The following is an 18,234-nucleotide window of genomic DNA, read 5'->3' on the forward strand; positions in this document are numbered from 1 at the left end:
TCTGTTGAGAGAATGATTTAATGAATGAATGAACGAATGCATCAGGTGAGAGTGAGGTAGGGGGAGAGAGTGTTGTTTGCAAACTTGGTGGCCTGGAGGACGAGGAGGTGGGGATTTGGAGAGGACATTGGGTGGCTGGGGCGCAGAGCAGGGGCTGGTGGTATCCAGGTAGCGGAAGTGCCTTGTGAGAGCCCCAGGTGTAGCCGGAGAGGACCAAGGGCAAGAGAAACAAGGTCAAGTTTTGGCTCCTCTACCGCACAGCTGAGTGCTCCTGGCAGAGTGCCTCCCGCTCCCCGGCCTGTTTCTGCATTAATAACAGGAGGAGTGTAGAAATAATGCGTGCGCCCAGCGTGCCAGGAGGACAGGTGCACGGGGCCGTGTGGGGCAGCCTCGGGCCACAGCAGTGGCCTGAGCATTGATCTTGGGGCCGGCCAGGTGTGGGCTCAGCTGCCAGCTCCTGCTGGCTCATTAGCTGCGCGCCCCGGGCACATCCTCTTTCCTGCAGAGGCCTCGGGTTCCTCCCTGTGGCTGGCTGGGGCCAGGGCCACGATGAGCTTGGTTGACCAACTCCACTGCCCCGAGGCCCACCCTGGACACGGTCAGATCGTCCGTGTTCTGCTTCTCACCGAGGGCTCCGTTCCCAGGGGTCTGGTCGAGGCTGCGAGCCTCCACCGGAGGAGGAGGAGGAGGAGGAGCCAGTGGGCTCCTGGGCGTTGGATCCTGGTCCTGCTTGTTACAGCTGGAAGCTGAACCCAGAGAGGCTGAAAGACTTGTCCAAGGACACTCGGCCAGTCGGCTTCTCAGCCGGTTTCAGAGCCCAGCTCTCTTCCCGGCCAACAAAAGCTGTTTCTGTTCCAGCCGATGCCATGGCTGATCCTTGCCGATCAATCGGTCACGAGCCCCTTGTTCTTCCACACTGGTGCAGCCGCCTCTGGGGGCCAGAGGCCGTGCTGTGTCCTTTGCACCCTGTGGCCTCCGTGGTCATCACAAAGAAACCGAGGCTCAGAGAAGGTGAGTGATTTAGCCAGAGTCACACGGCAAAGCCAAAGCAGGTCCAGGATTCAAGTTCACGTCTTCTGTCTCAGAGGCCTCTGTTCAGAGCAGACTCGACACGGAGAGGCAGATTCGGAAATAACTGCTGACAAGGCGATGTGGTCAGTGTTACTACAGATGCTGTCCCAGGCATGCAGATGATTTCTTTCCCAGTGGTCCTTAACAAGGCCCACATTGCTAATCCCATTTCGCTGATGAGCAAACTGAGGTTCAGAGAGGCAGATTCCCCGCCCAGGATGAACTAAAGCCTGTCTGTCTGTCTTCTGAGCCCATGCCGCATCCCACCAGGTGCCCAGCCCTGTCCTAGGTGCATTGAAGCAGAGATGAACAAGACATGGCCCCTTTGCCCCCCTCCAGCCAGCAAAGAGGCAGATTTGGGGCCTGTTGGGGCTCTGTCCCATCTCCTCTTGGTGACACCAATGGGAGCCCTTTGGCACCAGCCCAGCCCTCCCCCCACCCAAATGCCCACGGGAAAGGCCGCGGGAAGGAGGCGGTGACAGCCTCAGGCCCCCAGGGCCGCCTTGTCCGCTCAGCCTGACTCTGAGTCATCGCCCACACCTGGCAGAGGCCTCAGGCAGCCACGCTGGAAATAGACAGGGAGGGGCAGGAGGGGCACCTGCGCCTTTGGCCGCCGTTCCCACCCTCCCCACCAGGAAGCCGAAAAATGTTACCGGAGGGCGCCCACCTGGAATGACCGGGCTGGGGGATGCTCGTAGGAGTGCCGCTCCCCTCCCCCCTCCCACCTCAAAGACCATCACAGGGGCGATGAGGGTCACCAGGGGACCCTTGAGGATGCCACCCCTCCCATGGCGCCCCGCGGTGCTCCAGCGCTTTCGGGGGGGGGGGCTTGAGTGCTATGCATGTCTCAACGACCTCATGGACACTCACTGCTCCCCAGGAAGCTGTACTGAGATTAAGGCCGTTTTACAGCTGAGACTCAGAGAGGCAAAGCAACCTACCCAAGACCACACAGCCCCCTCATGACACAACAGGGTTCTCCCCCATGTTCTCCGCCCAGTCCCAACCTGGACGGCTCTGTTCCCACCTGCCCCGCCCACAGCACCTTCCCCCTTGGCCCAGGGACTGGCTCGCTCACGACCACCCTGGAAAGCAGAAATCAACCCATTCACCTTGTAGGTTCCTCCCCACCCCTCTCAGCCCTGCACAGCTGCCAGCCCGAGTGGGGTCATGCTGCCCCCTGACTACAGCCCAGGGTGGCTCCCCATTGCCCTCAGATACAGCCTCTGACTACAGCCCAGGGTGGCTCCCCATTGCCCTCAGATACGGTGCGGGCAAAGCCGGCCTCTCCACCCTCATCGCTTACCAGGACACCTCCCAGGCCACCCTTGCCTCGTCTCGAGGATGAAGGAGGCCGAGGTGTGTGACACCCGAACCCGGTACTTGGCATCGGGTCCGTGTTCCACAAACCTCCCTGCCTTGCCCCTAGCGCTGAGCCAGCAGTGGGGGCGGAGTCAGTGACGGGACAGGATCGAGGGATGTCCCTGAAGCTTGGCGGATCTGCCCGAAGCCGTCGGCGTTACTGGAATTTCAGCCCGAAGCTGTCGGTGTTACTGGAATTTCAAGATCTTCTGAAGAGCCTCGGGACAGCAGGGGCTGGAAGGGCGGGGAGGGGAGCAAAGGGAGCCTCTGTCACAATAGGGCCTTTGCTGTCTCTGCCACAGTCTAGAAGGTAGACACACCCCATATATAGAAAGGAAAACTGAGGTCAGAGAGTGATAATCCACCCCGGGTGTCATGGGCACCCCCCACCCCAGCATCCCCGGGCTCGGAGGCCAGGAGAGGGGCAGGAGGATGGGGGGGAGGTGCTCAGCTGGAGGCCTGCTGTAGAGCTCACAGTGGGCGCGAGTGTGAGTGAGCGGAGGCGAACAGCTGGGCTTGATCCTCCGAGACCTGCAAGTTCAAGACCTCCCCTCCCACACCACGCCCATTCCCCAGCTGGAGAAACTGAGGCCCGGTGCCCTGCCCAGGCCTCCATGATGTGGACGGCAGCAGTGGCTGGCAGGAGGGCAGAGGGGAGCAAGGAGGGGACAGCGTGGCGGCAGAACCCCCCTCTCCCAGGCTGGGGGCTGGGGGCTGGGGGCTGGGGGCCGGCAGCGGTGGCCCTGGCCCCTGGGCCACACGGCGTTCTTCCTTCCTCCTGCATGTGTTTGAAAAGGTCACCTATTTTAAACCTTTCTCACTCCACCCTGCCCCTCCCCAGCGAGAGGATGAGCTTCTCTAACCCACATCAACAGCTCTGCTTAATACCCAGAGAGCTTTCTCGTCCGGGGCCGCCACCATCAGACTCCCCCCGGCCGCAGGAAGCCACCCTGGCAGCCATTTGTGTCACAAGCATCCCCCAGCAGATCTGCAGTGCCAAGCACTTTACACTCAGCAAACGCACCGAATTGGTCACCCTACAATTCCTGGGGAGATAGACGTGGAGGGACTGCTTCACAGCAGGTGGTCAGGGAAAGCTTCTCGGAGGAGGTGACTTAGATTTGGGGAAGAGTGTTCCAAGGAGAGGGAACAGCAGGCGCAAAGGCCCTGTGCAGAGTGCAAAGGTATGTCAGAGTAGTGGTTCCCCAAGCAGGGCCCCCCAACTAGCAAGGGCGGCCTCCCGGGGAACCTGCTGGAAATGCAAGCTCCTGGGACCGAGCCCAGACTTAGAGGCCGGTGAGGAGACCCAGCAAACTGGGTTTTCAACAAATCCTGCTGCACCTTTGATTTTGCTACACCTTGAAGTTTAGAGTCTGCACTAAGGCTCAAAAAGGAAACAGGGAGAGTGTGGGAGGGCCAACGCAGAGCCTCGCCCCAGCCCGCCCCTGCCTCACCGCCCTGGCCCACTCGCGGTGAAGCCGAGTGCTCCCCGTTCCCTCTGGGGGCACTCAGAACCTCTCAGCCGGGCTTGGAGGCCCCTCGACATCTGCTTCCGCTCACCTCGCCGGCTTCGTGGCTGTGCTTCTAAACACAGCTGCTGCTTCTCTTAGTCTAGAGCACGCTTTCTCGGGGCCAGCTGAGTCCCGGCTGCTCCACTTCCAATTCAGCTCCCCACTAATGCAACTGGGAAAGCAGCGGAAGATGGCCCAAGGCCTTGGGCTCCTGTACCCATGGGGGAGACCTGGAAGAAGCTCCTGGCTCCTGGCTTCAGATTGGCCCACCTATGGCCACGTGGCCATGTAGGGAGTAAACCAGCTGATAGAAGACCTCTCTCTCTCTCTAACTCTGCTTTTCAAATAAATAAATAAAAATAAAATGTTTTTTTAAAAGTATATTCTTCCTCCACTTCTTCACTTGGCTTATTTTTACCCATCCTTCAAAACTTACCTCCTTCAGGAAGCTCCCCCTGACTGCCTCATCAAAATGTGGACCCCTCTCTTAGCTTCCAGCCCCCGTGTTGCCCCATCATTGTGCTCACCACACAAGCTTGACATTAGCTGGGGGAAGTAGAAGAGGACGTGAAAATTAATTATTTTCCATAGAATTGTAAATAACACATGAACAGGTCTTTATTATAAAAATTGCCAGGAGCCTGGAACTCCGTCCGGGTCTCCCTTGTGGGTGGCAGGGACACAGATACTTGAACCACCACCCGCTGCCTCCCGGAGTCTGCATGAGCAGGGAGCTGGAGCCCAGGACCGCCGACACGGGTGCAGGGTCCCAGGCGCTGCCTTACCGCTGTCCAAACGCACTGCTGTTTGGTACTCAACCCCTGAGTGTGTTAACCATGTTTTGATTTTATGGTGCTGGGGTTTTGTTAATCCTGGGGCGACTCCCCTCCCAGGGCCAGCTGAGTCCTGGAGATGGTCAGCAACCTGCCTGTGGATGCGACTTTCACACCCGTAACAACCATCCAGCCCACCCAAAGCCCACAATTCCATAGACCCCCCGTACTTGACTTTCACAGCCCTACACCTGCCCTACACTGCCCCTTCACACCAGGACCCACTACTAGGCAACTAGACACCCCCCGGGTAGCCCAGATCCCACCCCTTTCCACGGAAACCACTGTCAAGCCGGCACTCTGCTCCCACTCCTTTGCCCCCTCCTCAAACCTGGGGCCTCCCCGGGTGACAGGGTGACACCCCCACCCTGCCCCCGCCGGGAACTGCAGCTTTCTCCATGGCCTTGACCTCCCGTGATGTCACCTCTATAAACTGAGATGCTGCTTCCTGTCTGAGAGCACTCACCTCCAGGTGCGTGCGTGGTTCCCTGGGCGGACAGCGGTCAGGGAGCGATGACCTCACGGCTTTCCCGTCTCTGTGGGTGATGCGGTGGGGCCCCGCTCCCCTGGCCTCGTCAGTCTCACCGCTGTTGATCCACAGAAGGAACCAGAATCACCGCCCTGCGTCCCCTGCTCCCAGCAGCCCCCGGTCCAGAGAGATTTCCTCTGGGTGGGGGCACAGCAGCCCGGATGTCAGCGTGAGCTCTGTCAGGTGGAGCCACATGGAGGGAACGCGGACATGGGGGTCAGAAGGTCGGTGTGTGTGACCAGGAGCAAGTGACCCCCCCATCTCGGACCCTCAGCTCCCTCGGCTCCCAGGGCAGCAGTCAGACTGCAGGTGATCCATGAAGCCCCCACGGAGGTGCTCCAAACACAAGCAAAGCCTGCGTGAGCCCCCATGGGTGCCCCCCGACTGATGGTCCTCCCCCGACGCCCAGCAGGTAGCTGGGCTGCCACCTGAGGGTAGCCAATGGAAGCGATGGCAAAGGTGGGGGGTTATTTAACTATTGGAAAGGCAGGGCATCGGGGGGAGAGAGAGAGAGAGAGAGAGAGAGAGAGAGAGAGATCTTCCACTTCCCAACTGGCTGCAATGGCTGAGGCTGGGCCACGTGGAAGCAAGGAGCCAGGAGCTCCATCTGGGACTCTCACATGCATGGCAGAAGCCCAAGCCCTTGAGCCATCTTCTGCTGCCTTCCCAGGCACACAAGCAGAGAGCTGGATCATCAGCAAAGTAGCCAGGACCAGAGCCAGCACTCTGATATGGGATGTGGGCACCAGCGGTGCAGGCTGAGGCTTAGCCCACTGCACCACAGCACCTGCCCAAGGCTGGGGCTTGAGGAAGGGAGGGAGCAGGAGTACGCCCAGGCTCTCCCTCCACGCCGAGTCACGTGGCTGCGTGGAGCCCGTCTACCCAAGCCCACAGCTGCAGCTGCCACCGCTCCTTCCCCAGACCCCTGCAGGCTCACAGTGGTGCCAGTCCCTGCGTGACCCCCATCCCTGACCGCTGCCCACCCTGTATCGATGCCTTCCTTCAACTCTCTCTGTTGCACCTTCGAGGGAGTCCTCTGTCGGGACCCTGACTGATTTCCTGATTTCTATCAAGGGGCTTTTCCTGTCCGTCCCTCAGCAGAGCTACAGAAAGAAGGTCCCTGTGTCCCCAAGGATAGACCTGTCCTGGGGGCATCTCTAGAGTTAGAGAGCCCAGAGGGGAGCCAAGGCCTGGGAGAGAAGTCTTTGCAAAGGTTCCGGTCCCAGCCGCCCCCTCAGGTAGCAGCCCCCTCCCACCCCCCATGAGGCCCTGATGTCCCCTCCTCCACCTGAACTTTGCAAGGTCAAGTCTGCTCTGCCCAACCCCCTTCCTCTAGCCCAAGTGTCCCAGCTGTGGGACCGTGACTCACATGAGTAACTCATCCAGAACCAAGCATTGCTCCAGAAGCCGACACATTCATTGATGCAGAGAGAGGGTAGGGGGTGAGGGGGGTGGGGCAGCTGAGGTCGGCTGGGCCGGAGGTTCTCTTTCAGGAATCAGTAATAGGAATCAAAACACTGGCCAGATACGAGGCACCTACTATGGGCCAGGCACTGTTGTAGAACTTTAAAAAAATTATTTATTTTCATTTTGTTCAGAAGGTGGACAAAGCTCTTTCACCTCTGCTTCACTCCCCCAATACTTGCATACTTGCAGCAGGCAGGGCTAGGCCAGGCTGAAGGCATCCAGGTCTCCCTTGTGGTTGGCCGGGACCCAACTACTTGAGCCTCCCAGGGTCTGTATTAGGGAAAAGTTAGAGCCAGGAGCTGGAGCTGGAGACAGAACCCAGGCTCTCTGTTATGGAATGTTGTGTGTGTCTTGGCCACTCCCACTTTCCAATTTTACTTATTTGAAAGAAAGAGAGACAAGGCACAGAGAGAGAGAGAGAGAGAGAGAGAGAGAGGTATCCCATCCACTGTTCGTTCTCCAAATGTCTGCAGCAGCTGAGTCTGGGCCAGGCTGAAGCCTGGAGCCCAGAGTTCAATACGGGTCTCCCAGGAAGGTGGCGGGGTCCGGAGTGCTTGTGTCACCATCGCCTGCTGCCTCCCGGGGTGCTCATTAGCAGGAAGCCACATTGGAAGTGGAGCGGCTGGCAGGCAGACTAGGCATTCGGATATTTGGCTGTGCCAGACGCCCAGCCCGTGTACGGGATGGGTGTGTTCGTTCATTGACTCACTTGGCAAGTATTTCTTCAGGGGCTGCTGCACTCGTGTGCACGGTGCCATCGAGACCTTGGGATACAGCCCCGAACACGACGCTCTCCGACTGACGTTCCACAAAACAGCCCTCGCAGGTGGGCGTCTGTGGCCTGACTTAGCCCTCGCAGAAACCTGCCAAGGGCACTCGCTGGTGAGTGGCTGAGCCAGGATTTGAACCCGGGCCTGCCAGGCCTCCGAGCTGGAGCCGTCCGCTCAGAGAAGCACAGGAGGCGCAGGAGGCAGCTTGGAGGAGTACGAGCCCCGTCCTCAGAGAGAGGAGCAGACAGGAGGCGTGCAGGCTGCCATCTGTATTCCAGATGCCTGCGGTGACTAAAGTGCAGGCTCAGGGGCCCCGCGTGACACAGCCAGAGAAGGACGCGCTGAGACGACGCTCGAGTCCTCGCTGGCCTGCCATTTCCTCCTTGACGTAACATTTCTGAGTCACGGTCTCAGAACTTGTCGGGGTTTCACAATCTACCCAGATGGCGGCATCCCACCCTGGGGAGTCAGGGGCTTGTTTTGGAAGGTTGGAGGGAGCCAGGCGGGGAAAGGTGAGCACAGGACCCTGGAGGCCACTCATGGAGCCGGCCTGCCCAGGGCCGGGAGCGTGCCCTGTCGGCGCAGCCGTCCTTGTGGGGAAGCCTGTGCTGAGTGCAGGCAGGGGACCAGGCACAGCTGGGCAGTGCATCCGGGGTCAACTGAGTTCAAGGTCTGGCTCTGCCACTTTCTGATCATGTGACCTCAGGCAAGTTCATTCACCTCTCGGAGCCTCAGTTTCTTTATTTTTGGAAAATGGTAAATAATAGTAAATAAAATAAAATGGTGCCGGCGCCGCGGCTCACTAGGCTAATCCTCCGCCTTGCGGCGCCGGCACACCGGGTTCTAGTCCTGGTTGGGGAGCTGGATTCTGTCCCGGTTGCCCCTCTTCCAGGGCAGCTCTCTGCTGTGGCCAGGGAGTGCAGTGGAGGATGGCCCAAGTCCTTGGGCCCTGCACCCCATGGGAGACCAGGAAAAGCACCTGGCTCCTGCCATCGGATCACTGCGGTTCGCTGGCCGCAGCGCGCCGGCAGCGGTGGCCATTGGAGGGTGAACCAACGGCAAAGGAAGACCTTTCTCTCTGTCTCTCTCTCACTGTCCACTCTGCCTGTCAAAAATAAATAAATAAATAAAAATAAATAAAATGGTGACATGTCGGTGCCTACCTTGCAGGGTTGCCGTGAGAACTCAACGATGTAATGCAGGGCACTGGGGCTGTGCATTGAAAATGTCAACCATTATTTTAAGATTGATTGATTGATGTATTTATTTGCTTTAAAGGCAGAGTGACAGAGAGAGAGAGAGAGAGAGAGAGAGAGAGATCTTCCATCTGCTTGTTCACTTTCCAAATGGCTGAAGTAGCCAGGGCTGGTCCAGGCTGAAGCCAGGAGCACAGAACCCGATCCAGGTCATCATCTGCTGCTTTCTCAGGGGCACTGGCAGGAAAGCGGATCAGAAGTGGAGCAGCCAGCACTCAAACTGGCAGTCTGATAGGGGGGTGCCAGTGTTGCAAGCCAGTGGCCTAACCTACTGCACCACAAGACTGGCCCTCAATTATTCTCACCATCGTCGGTCTCAAGTGGAAAAGCAAACACGCAGCCCGAGCACAGTGCCCACGCCCACCCACTTCCATGTAATAGTAACCAACTGTGATGCACAGGTTCACGGTCAGGAGTTATCCTCCACTTCGAGCAGACCAGCACCTGGCTTGGCTCCGTTCCAGCATCGCCTCTCTCTGCCTTCTTACCCTCTGTACTTATAAACTAGAACTTACCATTCTTTGACCTTGTCGCATTCATTTATCAATTACTGACCTCTCCCATAAAAGCACAGGGTTCCATGACAGGCTTCCAACATCCTGATCCTTTTTTGATTCCCCCAGGCTTGGCACATAGTGGGTGCTTTCAAAATACTTGTTGATGGGCTGGTGCCTTGGCTCACTTGGTCAATCCTCCGCCTGCGGCGCTGGCATCCCATATGAGCACCGGGTTCTAGTCCCGGTTGCTCTTCTTCCAGGCCAGCTCTCTGCTGTGGCCAGGGAGTGCAGTGGAGGATGGCCCAGGTGCTTGGGCCCTGCACCCGCATGGGAGACCAGGAGGAAACACCTGGCTCCTGGCTTCAGATTGGCGCAGCATGCCGGCCGTAGCAGCCATTTGGGGGGGTGAACCAACAGAAGGAAGACCTTTCTCTGTCTCTCTCTCTCTCTCACTGTCTATCTGTCAAATAAATTAAAAAATAAAAAATAAATACAAAAAATTGTTGAAAGAATGATGAATAAATTAGATCCGCCCAGTGGCCCTCTACAGGCACCGGCACCTCCTTTTTACAGAGGAAAGAAACCGAGGCTCAGAGAGGGACGCTGATTGGGTGTTCAGCCCAGGCTCACCTGTCTTTTTTTTTTTTAATGCTTTTATATATTTGAAAGGCTGAGAGATCTTCCATCTGCTGGTTCACTACCCAAATGGTTGTAATAGCCAGGGCTGTGCCAGGCCAAAGCCAGGAGCCAGGCACGCCATCCAGGTCTCCCACCAAAGCAGTGATGATTGACGGGTGCGGGGATCAGAGCGGCTCGGCTTCTCCCCTCCTCCTGCTGCCGGGTGACGTGCAAGCGTCTGGCTTCAGCAGAAGGCCTGTTTCTTGATTCTCACACTGAGTCTCCTGTCCAGGTGACCATGAACAAGCCTCCTGTCCTTACTTGGCCTCAGTCTCCCATCCAGGGAACAAAAAGGGTACAAAATGTCGCAGGACTGTTTTTCAGATGGAAAATCGCCGATTTTTTAGAGTTTAATATTTTAGGGCCCGGCATTGTGGCGTAGCGGGTAAAGCCACCTCCTGCAAAGTCGGCATCCTACATGGGAGCGAGTTCCTGTTCCAGCTGCTCCACTTCCAATCCAGCTCCCTGCTAAAGGCCTTGGGAGAGTAACCATCTGAGGAGTGAATCAGCGGATAGAAGATCTCTCTTGCTCTGTGTCTCTCCCTCTTTCTCTGTAACTCTGACTTTCAAAATAAATAAATGCATCCTTTTTTTTTTTTTTTTTTTTTTTTTGACAGGCAGAGTGGACAGTGAGAGAGCGAGAGAGACAGAGAGAAAGGTCTTCCTTTGCCGTTAGTTCACCCTCCAATGGCCGCCGCGGCCGGCGCACCGCGCTGATCTGATGGCAGGAGCCAGGTACCTCTCCTGGTCTCCCATGGGGTGCAGGGCCCAAGCACTTGGGCCATCCTCCACTGCACTCCCTGGCCACAGCAGAGAGCTGGCCTGGAAGAGGGGCAACCGGGAAAGAATCCGGCGCCCCGACCAGGACCAGAACCCGGTGTGCCGGCACCGCAAGGTGGAGGACCAGCCTAGTGAGCCGCGGCACCGGCCATGCATCCTTTTTAAAAGATGTATTTTTTTCCTTATTCATTTGAAAGAGTTACAGAGAGGGAGGGAGGGAGGGGGAGATTGAGTAAAAGGGAGAGAGAGAGATCTTCCATCAGCTGGTTCACTGCACAGATGGCTCCAACAGCCGGAGCTGGACCAGGCTGAAGCTAGGAGCAGGAGCTCCGTCTGGGTCTCCCACGTGGATGACAGTGAACCAAACCCTTGGGCCATCTTCCAATGCTTTTCCCAGGCTGTTAGCAGGGAACTGATCAGAAGTGGAGCAGCCAAGACTTGAACTGGCACCCATACGGGTGCTGGCACTGTAGGCCACTGCTTAAACCACAGTGCCACGGTACCAGCCCCAACATTTGCCACTTCTTAGCACTGGGCAGCTTCACACTCCTTTCTTCTAGTTATTGGGTGTTATTATTTTTTATCTGAGATTTAATTCACAAATCAACAGATCAGAGGTTTTCTTTTTATAAAAAAATATTTTAAAAGTTTATTTGAAAGGCAGAGTTACAGAGAGAGAGGGACACACACACACACACACACACACACAGATCTTTCATCCCCTGGTTCACTCCCCAAATGGCGGCAACAGCTAGGATTGGGCCAGGCCGAAGCCAGGAGCCAGGAACTGTATGTGGGTCTCCCACGTGGGTGGCAGGGGATCTCAAGGACTTGGGCCATCTTCTGCTGCCTTCCAAGGCACAGTAGCATGGAGCTGGACTGGAAGCAGAGCAAACAGGACTTGAGTCAGCCCTCTGCTATAGGATGCTGGAGTTTTTTTTTTAACTTACTTTTGTCATCGAATCTGTTCTTCTTGAATTAAATTTGACATGAAGACCCGATATATAAACAAGATAGAAGTGGGGCCGCTCTGAAGAGCGGGGGGAGCAGCATCAGAACGCAGCCTGCTCAGAGGACCCCTTGCCTCCTCCAACCTCAGTGGTCTTGGAGGCCCTCCCGCTGCACCCCAGGGCTTGGAGGCAGCGGACAAGCGTCACTTGGGAGGTGCAGGAGTCCCAGGGAAGGGTGGGGGCCTGCTCTCCCGACTTGTAGAGAGCGCCGCTCCTGCAAGCGGCTCCTTGAGCCGCAGCCCAGCTGCCTCCTGGGGGTCATGAGAAAGGCAGCGAGGACGGGCTCAGGGCACAGGAAGTGGAGCCGGCCAGCTGCGAGGCAGTCACTGGTACTGCGGCCTCCTGGCTGGGCTGCTGACATCACAGCCCCAGGAAGCAGCTGCCCAAAAGCCCTGGCTGTTCCTCATTCCTCCTCTGGGAAAAGCAGCCACCAGCTGTTGCCGTCCTCTTCTGACTCGCTGGTTCTTTCTGGACTGTCCCCTCGCCAACCACCCACTTGAGCAGCGGTGGCCACTTCCTCTCTGCGGCCACTGACTCCACACCGGAACTGCACCCTCCTCTCCACGGAGCTCATCACTGCACGCGTGACATCACTCATCCTGTCATCACATGAACAAGAAGCTGGGGCCGTCCCATGCCCATTTCACCGGGGATGGGAAGTACAGAGACGCAAGCGTGGCACAAGCTCAAGCAGCTGGGACATGCGGAGCCGGGTGGGTCCCGGCTGACCCCGGAGTGCATGCTGTTTGCATGAATTATCACATGGCCCCAGAGTGAATCAACGCCAGGTGGAGATGTCTTCACCCGTGAAACCGTGAGATTGTGCATGCCAAACCCAGCGTCTTCATCAAGGGTAGCTGTGGCCTGATAGCCAGGCTGACTTAGGCTATCACTGTCACTGTCATTGTCACAGACTGTCACTGTGACCCCCCCCCACACACAAAGGGGGAAACTGAGGCTGTGGGAAGCAAAGCCAACTGCTCAAGATGATAGACCAGGTAGGAGCCAAAGTCTTGTCTAAAAGACACTAGAGACAGGGAGAGCATTTGGCTCAGCACTTAAGCTGCTGGTTGGGACACCCACACGTCCTAACAGAGTACCTGGTTCGAGTCCCAGCAACTCCACTTCCGCTCCAGTCTCCTGCAAACGCACACCGTGGGAGGCAGTGGTGATGGCTCAAGTAGTTGGGTCCCTGCCACCCATATGGTAGACCCAGCTGGAGTTGCTGGCTCTGGGCTTCAGCTTGGTCCAGCCCTGACTATTGTAAGCATCTGGGGAGTGAATCAGCAGAGGAAAGATCTCTCCTCATCTCTCTCTCACTCTCCCTTTAAATAAAATGAAAATAAATAAAAGATTTTAAACTTGAAGCTATTTCCTATAAGCCATGAATTTTCTGGCCAGGGTGTTTTTCCTCCTTGCCCTCCTCCGGCAGCTGCAAACTTGGTGGCTTCTAACATTAGACATATTTTTTTTTTTTTAGATTTATTTATTTATTTGATAGGCAGAGTTACAGAGAAGCAGAGGCAGAGAGAGAGAGAAAGAGAGATCTTCCATATGGTGGCTCACTCCTCAAAGCTTCAGATCGGTCCAGCTCCAGCCATGATGGCCGTTTGAGCTTCTTCCTGTCTTCCACGTGGGCACCCCAAGGACCCAAGCACTTGGGCCATCTTCTGCTGCTTTCCCAGGCCATCAGCAGAGAGCTGGATTGGAAGAGGGGCAGCCAGGACTCGAACCGACAGCCATAGACATATTTTCTCTGACTGCTCTGGAGGCCAGCATTCCAGACTTGAGGTGCTGGCTTCCCCTAGACGCTCTGAGGGACAACCCGTGCCACGCTACCCTGTTAGCTCCCGGCGGCTGCCAGTGCGGCTCGGCATCCTCGGCTCGGAGTAGGAGCGCCACAGCCTCTGCCTCCGCCAGCACACTTCTCCCCTCGTCTTCAGTCTCACTTTCCTTGTTCTTGCAGGAACTCCAGTCTTTGGTTCAGAGCCCACCCTGTACACAGGATGATCTCATTTCAAGGTGTTTTTTTTTTTTTTTTACAGGCAGAGTGGACAGTGAGAGAGAGAGAGAGAGAGAAAGGAGAAAGGTCTTCCTTTACCGTTGGTTCACCCTCCAATGGCCGCTGTGGCTGACACACCGTGGCCGGCGCACCGCACTGATCCGAAGCCAGGAGCCAGGTGCTTCTCCTAGTCTCCCATGCAGGTGCAGGACCCAAGCACTTGGGCCATCCTCCACTGCACTCCCTGGCCACAGCAGAGAGCTGCCCTGGAAGAGGAGCAACTGGGACAGAATCCGGCGCCCCGACCTGGACTAGAACCTGGTGTGCCAGCACCACAGGCAGAGGATTAGCCTAGTGAGCCACGGCGCCGGCCCATTTCAAGGTTCTTAATTACATCTGTAAATGCCCTGCTTCCAAATAAGATGCTATCCACAGGTTCCGGGGTCAGAGCTTGGACTACGATACTTCACAAAGTTCATAGCGGGATCAGGCCTTCGGTGACACTGGCATCCCATATGGGCACCGGTTCCAGTCCCGGCTGCTCCACCTCCTAGCCAGCTCCCTGATAATGTGCCTGGGAAAGCAGTAGAAGACGGCCCAAGTCCTTGGGCCCTGCACCCACATGGGAGACCTAGAAGAAGCTCCTGGCTCCTGGTTTCGGTCTGGCCCAGCCCTGGTCACTGTGAACATTTGGAGTGTGACCCAGTGGATGGAAGACCTCTCTCTCTCTCTCTCTCTCTCTCCCTCTCTCTCTGTCTCCCTCAATCCTCTTCTGTCACTCTGCCTTTCAAGTACATAAAATAAATATTTTTAAAAAGAAAGACAGACTTCAATGATTGAAGGTTTTTCCTGGTTTTGTCCCAGTTTCTCCACTTGTAAAATGGGAATAGGAACAGCATTTGCCTCACAGATTCATTACTAGTTTGAAGTGCAAGCCCCCAAGCATTCATTCACCCAGGACTTCATGAACACCTCTAGGCACCCGGCATGGAACGTACAGTGAGGCGCTAGCACAGTGCCTGGCACCCACACTCAGTAGTGTCAGTTCCTGTCCTCTTTCCCCTAATTCACGGGTCAGGTGAAAGTTCACTATAGAAACACAAGGCAGAGCAGGCTGCAAGCCAGGAGGCACGCACGCGATCCGTGTCCTGGAAAGCCAGGAGGATGTGGCCAGATGGGGCTGCAAACGCCTCCCGGGGGAAGTGGGCTTGCGCAGGCCCCGGAGGACAGAGCCCAAGGAGAGGAGGGAAGATGCCACGCCGCAGTGACCAAGACGAGGAAGTGAGAGGGCCAGAGGCTAGGCTTGGGCCAGTGAAGCATCTGCCAAAGTTTAAAGACAAGACGAGAACAAGGGTAAGTACAGACAGGAATGTGTGTAACTGGGGCCAGGGCTGTGGCGCCACGGGTTAAGCTGCTGCTTGGGATGTGGGTCCCAGCATCTCCACTCCTCTGCCTGTCAAATGAGACAATAAATCTTTGAAGAAGAGCCTGCACGTCACTGGATCACAAGCGCTCTTTCAGTTTTTCTCCAGCCTTGGCATCTCCCACAAGGGAAGCTCCATACAGAATCTCCTCCTCTTCTTCTTTTTAATATTTATTCATTTATTTGAAAGGCAGAGTTACAGAGAGGGAGAGACAGAGAGAAAGGTCTTCCATCCGCTGGTTCACTCCCCAAATGGCTGCAACAACCAGAGCTGAGCCTATCTGAAGCTAGGAGCCAGGAGCTTCTTCCAGGTCTCCCACGTGGGTGCAGGGGCCCAAGCACTTGAGACATCTTCCACTGCTTTCCCAGGTACATTAGCAGGGAGCTGGATTGGAAGTGGAACAGCCGGGACTCGAACTAGTGCCCATATGGGATGCCGGTGCTGTAGGCAGAAGCTTTACCTGCTGCACCAAAGCGCCGGCCCCCAGACATCTCTTCTACATTTAACACGTCTGCATTTCCTCTGTAACAGAGCTTCTGGAAGGCAGGGGCTATATATTTCTTAAATGTGGATTTCTTTATCTTTAAAAAAGAGAAGTATTTATTTATTAGAAAGGCAGACTTATGAGGAGGGTGGCAGGAAGAGAGAGGTCTTCTATCTGCTGGCTCACTCCCTAGATGGCCACAACACCCAGGTCTGGGCTGGACCAGGCAGAAGCCATAAGCCAAAAATTCCATCTGGGTCTCCCATGTGGGAGCAGGGACCCGAACACTTGAGCCATCTTCTGCTGCCTTCCCAGGCACATTAGCAAGGAGCTAGAACAAAAGCGAAGCAGCTGGGACTTGAACCCGCACTCTAACATGGGACGCCCACGTCACAGGCAGCAGTTTAACCAGCTGTGCCACAGTGCTGGCCTCGGGGGCTGTATTTCACCACCAGTCCATCCCTGCCTCTTAGCCTAGGATTTGGAATACAAGCACTCAGTAGGCATCTCATTGAACAAATGAGTTATTTTTTATGTTTTGTACTTTACATAAGAGATGACATTTTGAATAGTGTGCTAAAACTCTTGTTTCCTGACCCAGGGGCAAGTAGAATATTGATATGCACAAGCAAAGCCAGACCGGGTTACTTAGCTGAAGGCAACTTCAGCGACCGGCCCAGAATCCAGTGGGACAGAGCCACGCGCACTTGCTGAGCTAAACTTAGGAACTTGCAGGTTGTGCTCTGAGCCCAAGAGGCTGTGGTGCTTTGGGTCAGCCAAGCAAGGGGGGATGCAAAAGACTCTCTAAACAAACCAGCAGCTTGCAGCTTGAAATAGAGCAGCAAGGGAATTCACAGGCCCCAACCTGGTCTTCTGCTCAGGGCTCTGCAGACCTGCAGGAGCCGGCGAAGCTCACCCTGCCTGGCGATAAGAAACTGCGGCTTCTTTAGGTTTATTTTGTTTCTGGAGCCACCAGATCCAGTGGGCGGATCATGTCTTGAAATAGAAGCATCTCAAAAGGCCTGTGAATCATTTCTCGGTGCAGGCCTGCAAGGTTTCATATCCTGTTCTCAGAGTTACCTTGGGTGCTGTGTGCATGTGTGTCTGTGTGTATTGTTTTCAGTGTTGTTTGCTTAGGATTTAGTTTTGAAACTTTTACTTTCTTTTAATAGCTCTCTCTCTCTCTCTCTATTTTTTTTTTTAAGCTGGATGAATTTTTCAAATGGTTTCTGCGAGAAAGTTCAAACCCTGGAATGACTAAGTCTTCAGAAGAATTCGGACTTTGTGAAGGGAATTTGTTTGTATCTGGTATGAATCACCCAGCCGCGGATTTCTGCAGTGAGAAGACCTCTTAGAAAGTTTCTGGGTCAAGCCCTCATTGCACACATGGGGAAACTGAGGCTCGAGATGGGAGATGCGGCAGCCAAGTCCCATAGCAGGTTGGTGAGAGTGACAGGACCAGAATCAGGTCTGAGTCCCAGAGCCAGTGTGGGATTTGTGACAAGCTCTCAAGCACCCAGTCTCCATGTAGGCAGGTGTCTTTTCTTTTCTTTCTTTTTTTTTTTTTTTTCAAGATTTATTTATTTATTTGAAGAATTAGAGAGAGAGATTTTCCATCCACTGGTTCACTCCCCAGATGGTCACAACAGGCAGGACTGGGCCTGGCTGAAGCCAGGAGCCAGAAGTTTCATCTCCCACATGGGTACAGGGGCCCAAGGACTTGGGCCATCTTCTACTGCTTTCCCAGGCCATAGCAGAGAGCTGGATCAGAAGTGGAGCAGCGAGGACTCGAACCAGTGCCCTTATGGGATGCCAGCACTGCAGGCAGTGGCTTCACCGCTGCGTCACGGTGCAGACCCCTACGGGTGTATTTTCAGTGTTAGCTGAGCAGCAGGTGCAATGGTTGGAGAACAGTATTTGAGACACCTGCATCCCATAGCAGAGTCCATGCGTCCTAGTGATGGCTCAGCTTCCCGTTCCAGCTTCCTACAAATGTGCACCCTGGGCGGCAGCAGGGGACGCCTCAGGTACTTTGGCCCCTGCCACCACGTGGGCAACCCAGATGAAATTCTGAGTCCCTTACTTCCACCTGCCCCAGGCCCAGTTCTTGTGGGCATTTGGGTAGTGAACCAGTGGATGGAAAATCTCTCCCTCTCTCTCTCTCTCTCTCTCTCTCTCTGTCTGCCTTCTAAATGATTTTTTAAAAATTAAAAAAGATTTAAAAATAAAAAAGTTAACAGAGGAACAGAAAGAACGAGGGGTTCTAGGCAGTCAGGATTCCCCAGCATAGGTCTAGAAGGAACGGGAAGGGCCGCATTCACTTGTCTAATCCTCCCCGGGATCCCTTGAGGCGCTGATTCTCAACCAAGGTTGACTTTGCCCCCAGGGGACATTCGGCAAGGTTTGAAGACACTTAGGCCTGTCACCACCTGGGTGGGGGTTGCTACTGGCATTTTGTGGGTAGAGGCCAAGGAAGTTTCTGAACATCCTGCCCTGCCCAAGACAGGCCCCCACAGCAGGACTCACCCAGCCCACAGGCGTGCCAGAGCTGAGGGACCCT

General features: G+C 55.5%; 2 long non-coding RNA genes across 6 annotated transcripts in view; one reads left to right on the forward strand and one right to left on the reverse strand.

Moving 5' to 3' along the window:
* Nucleotides 1-18,234, reverse strand: part of LOC138850713 (uncharacterized) — a 21,815-nt gene continuing 3,581 nt past the window's right edge. The window contains exons 2-5 of one of the 3 annotated variants that reach the window (XR_011390850.2): nt 5,244-5,364; nt 3,458-3,600; nt 2,378-2,667; nt 1-1,135 (exon numbers count right to left, since the gene is read on the reverse strand). This is a non-coding gene — a long non-coding RNA (uncharacterized LOC138850713). Of the gene's footprint in view, nt 1,139-2,377; nt 2,668-3,457; nt 3,601-5,243; nt 5,365-18,234 lie in introns of all 3 variants that reach the window. The other 2 variants (XR_016211238.1, XR_016211239.1) reach the window with 2 other exon arrangements.
* LOC127493476 (uncharacterized) overlaps nt 14,424-18,234 on the forward strand; it is a 22,209-nt gene continuing 18,398 nt past the window's right edge. The window contains exons 1-2 of one of the 3 annotated variants that reach the window (XR_016211236.1): nt 14,424-15,119; nt 16,880-17,113. This is a non-coding gene — a long non-coding RNA (uncharacterized LOC127493476). Of the gene's footprint in view, nt 15,120-15,149; nt 16,781-16,879; nt 17,114-18,234 lie in introns of those variants that run through there. The other 2 variants (XR_016211235.1, XR_016211237.1) reach the window with 2 other exon arrangements.

Source organism: Oryctolagus cuniculus, chromosome 7 (genome assembly GCF_051225735.1).
Source record: "Oryctolagus cuniculus isolate XC-2025 breed Fujian yellow rabbit chromosome 7, ASM5122573v1, whole genome shotgun sequence".
Classification (NCBI taxonomy): Eukaryota; Metazoa; Chordata; class Mammalia; order Lagomorpha; family Leporidae; genus Oryctolagus; species Oryctolagus cuniculus.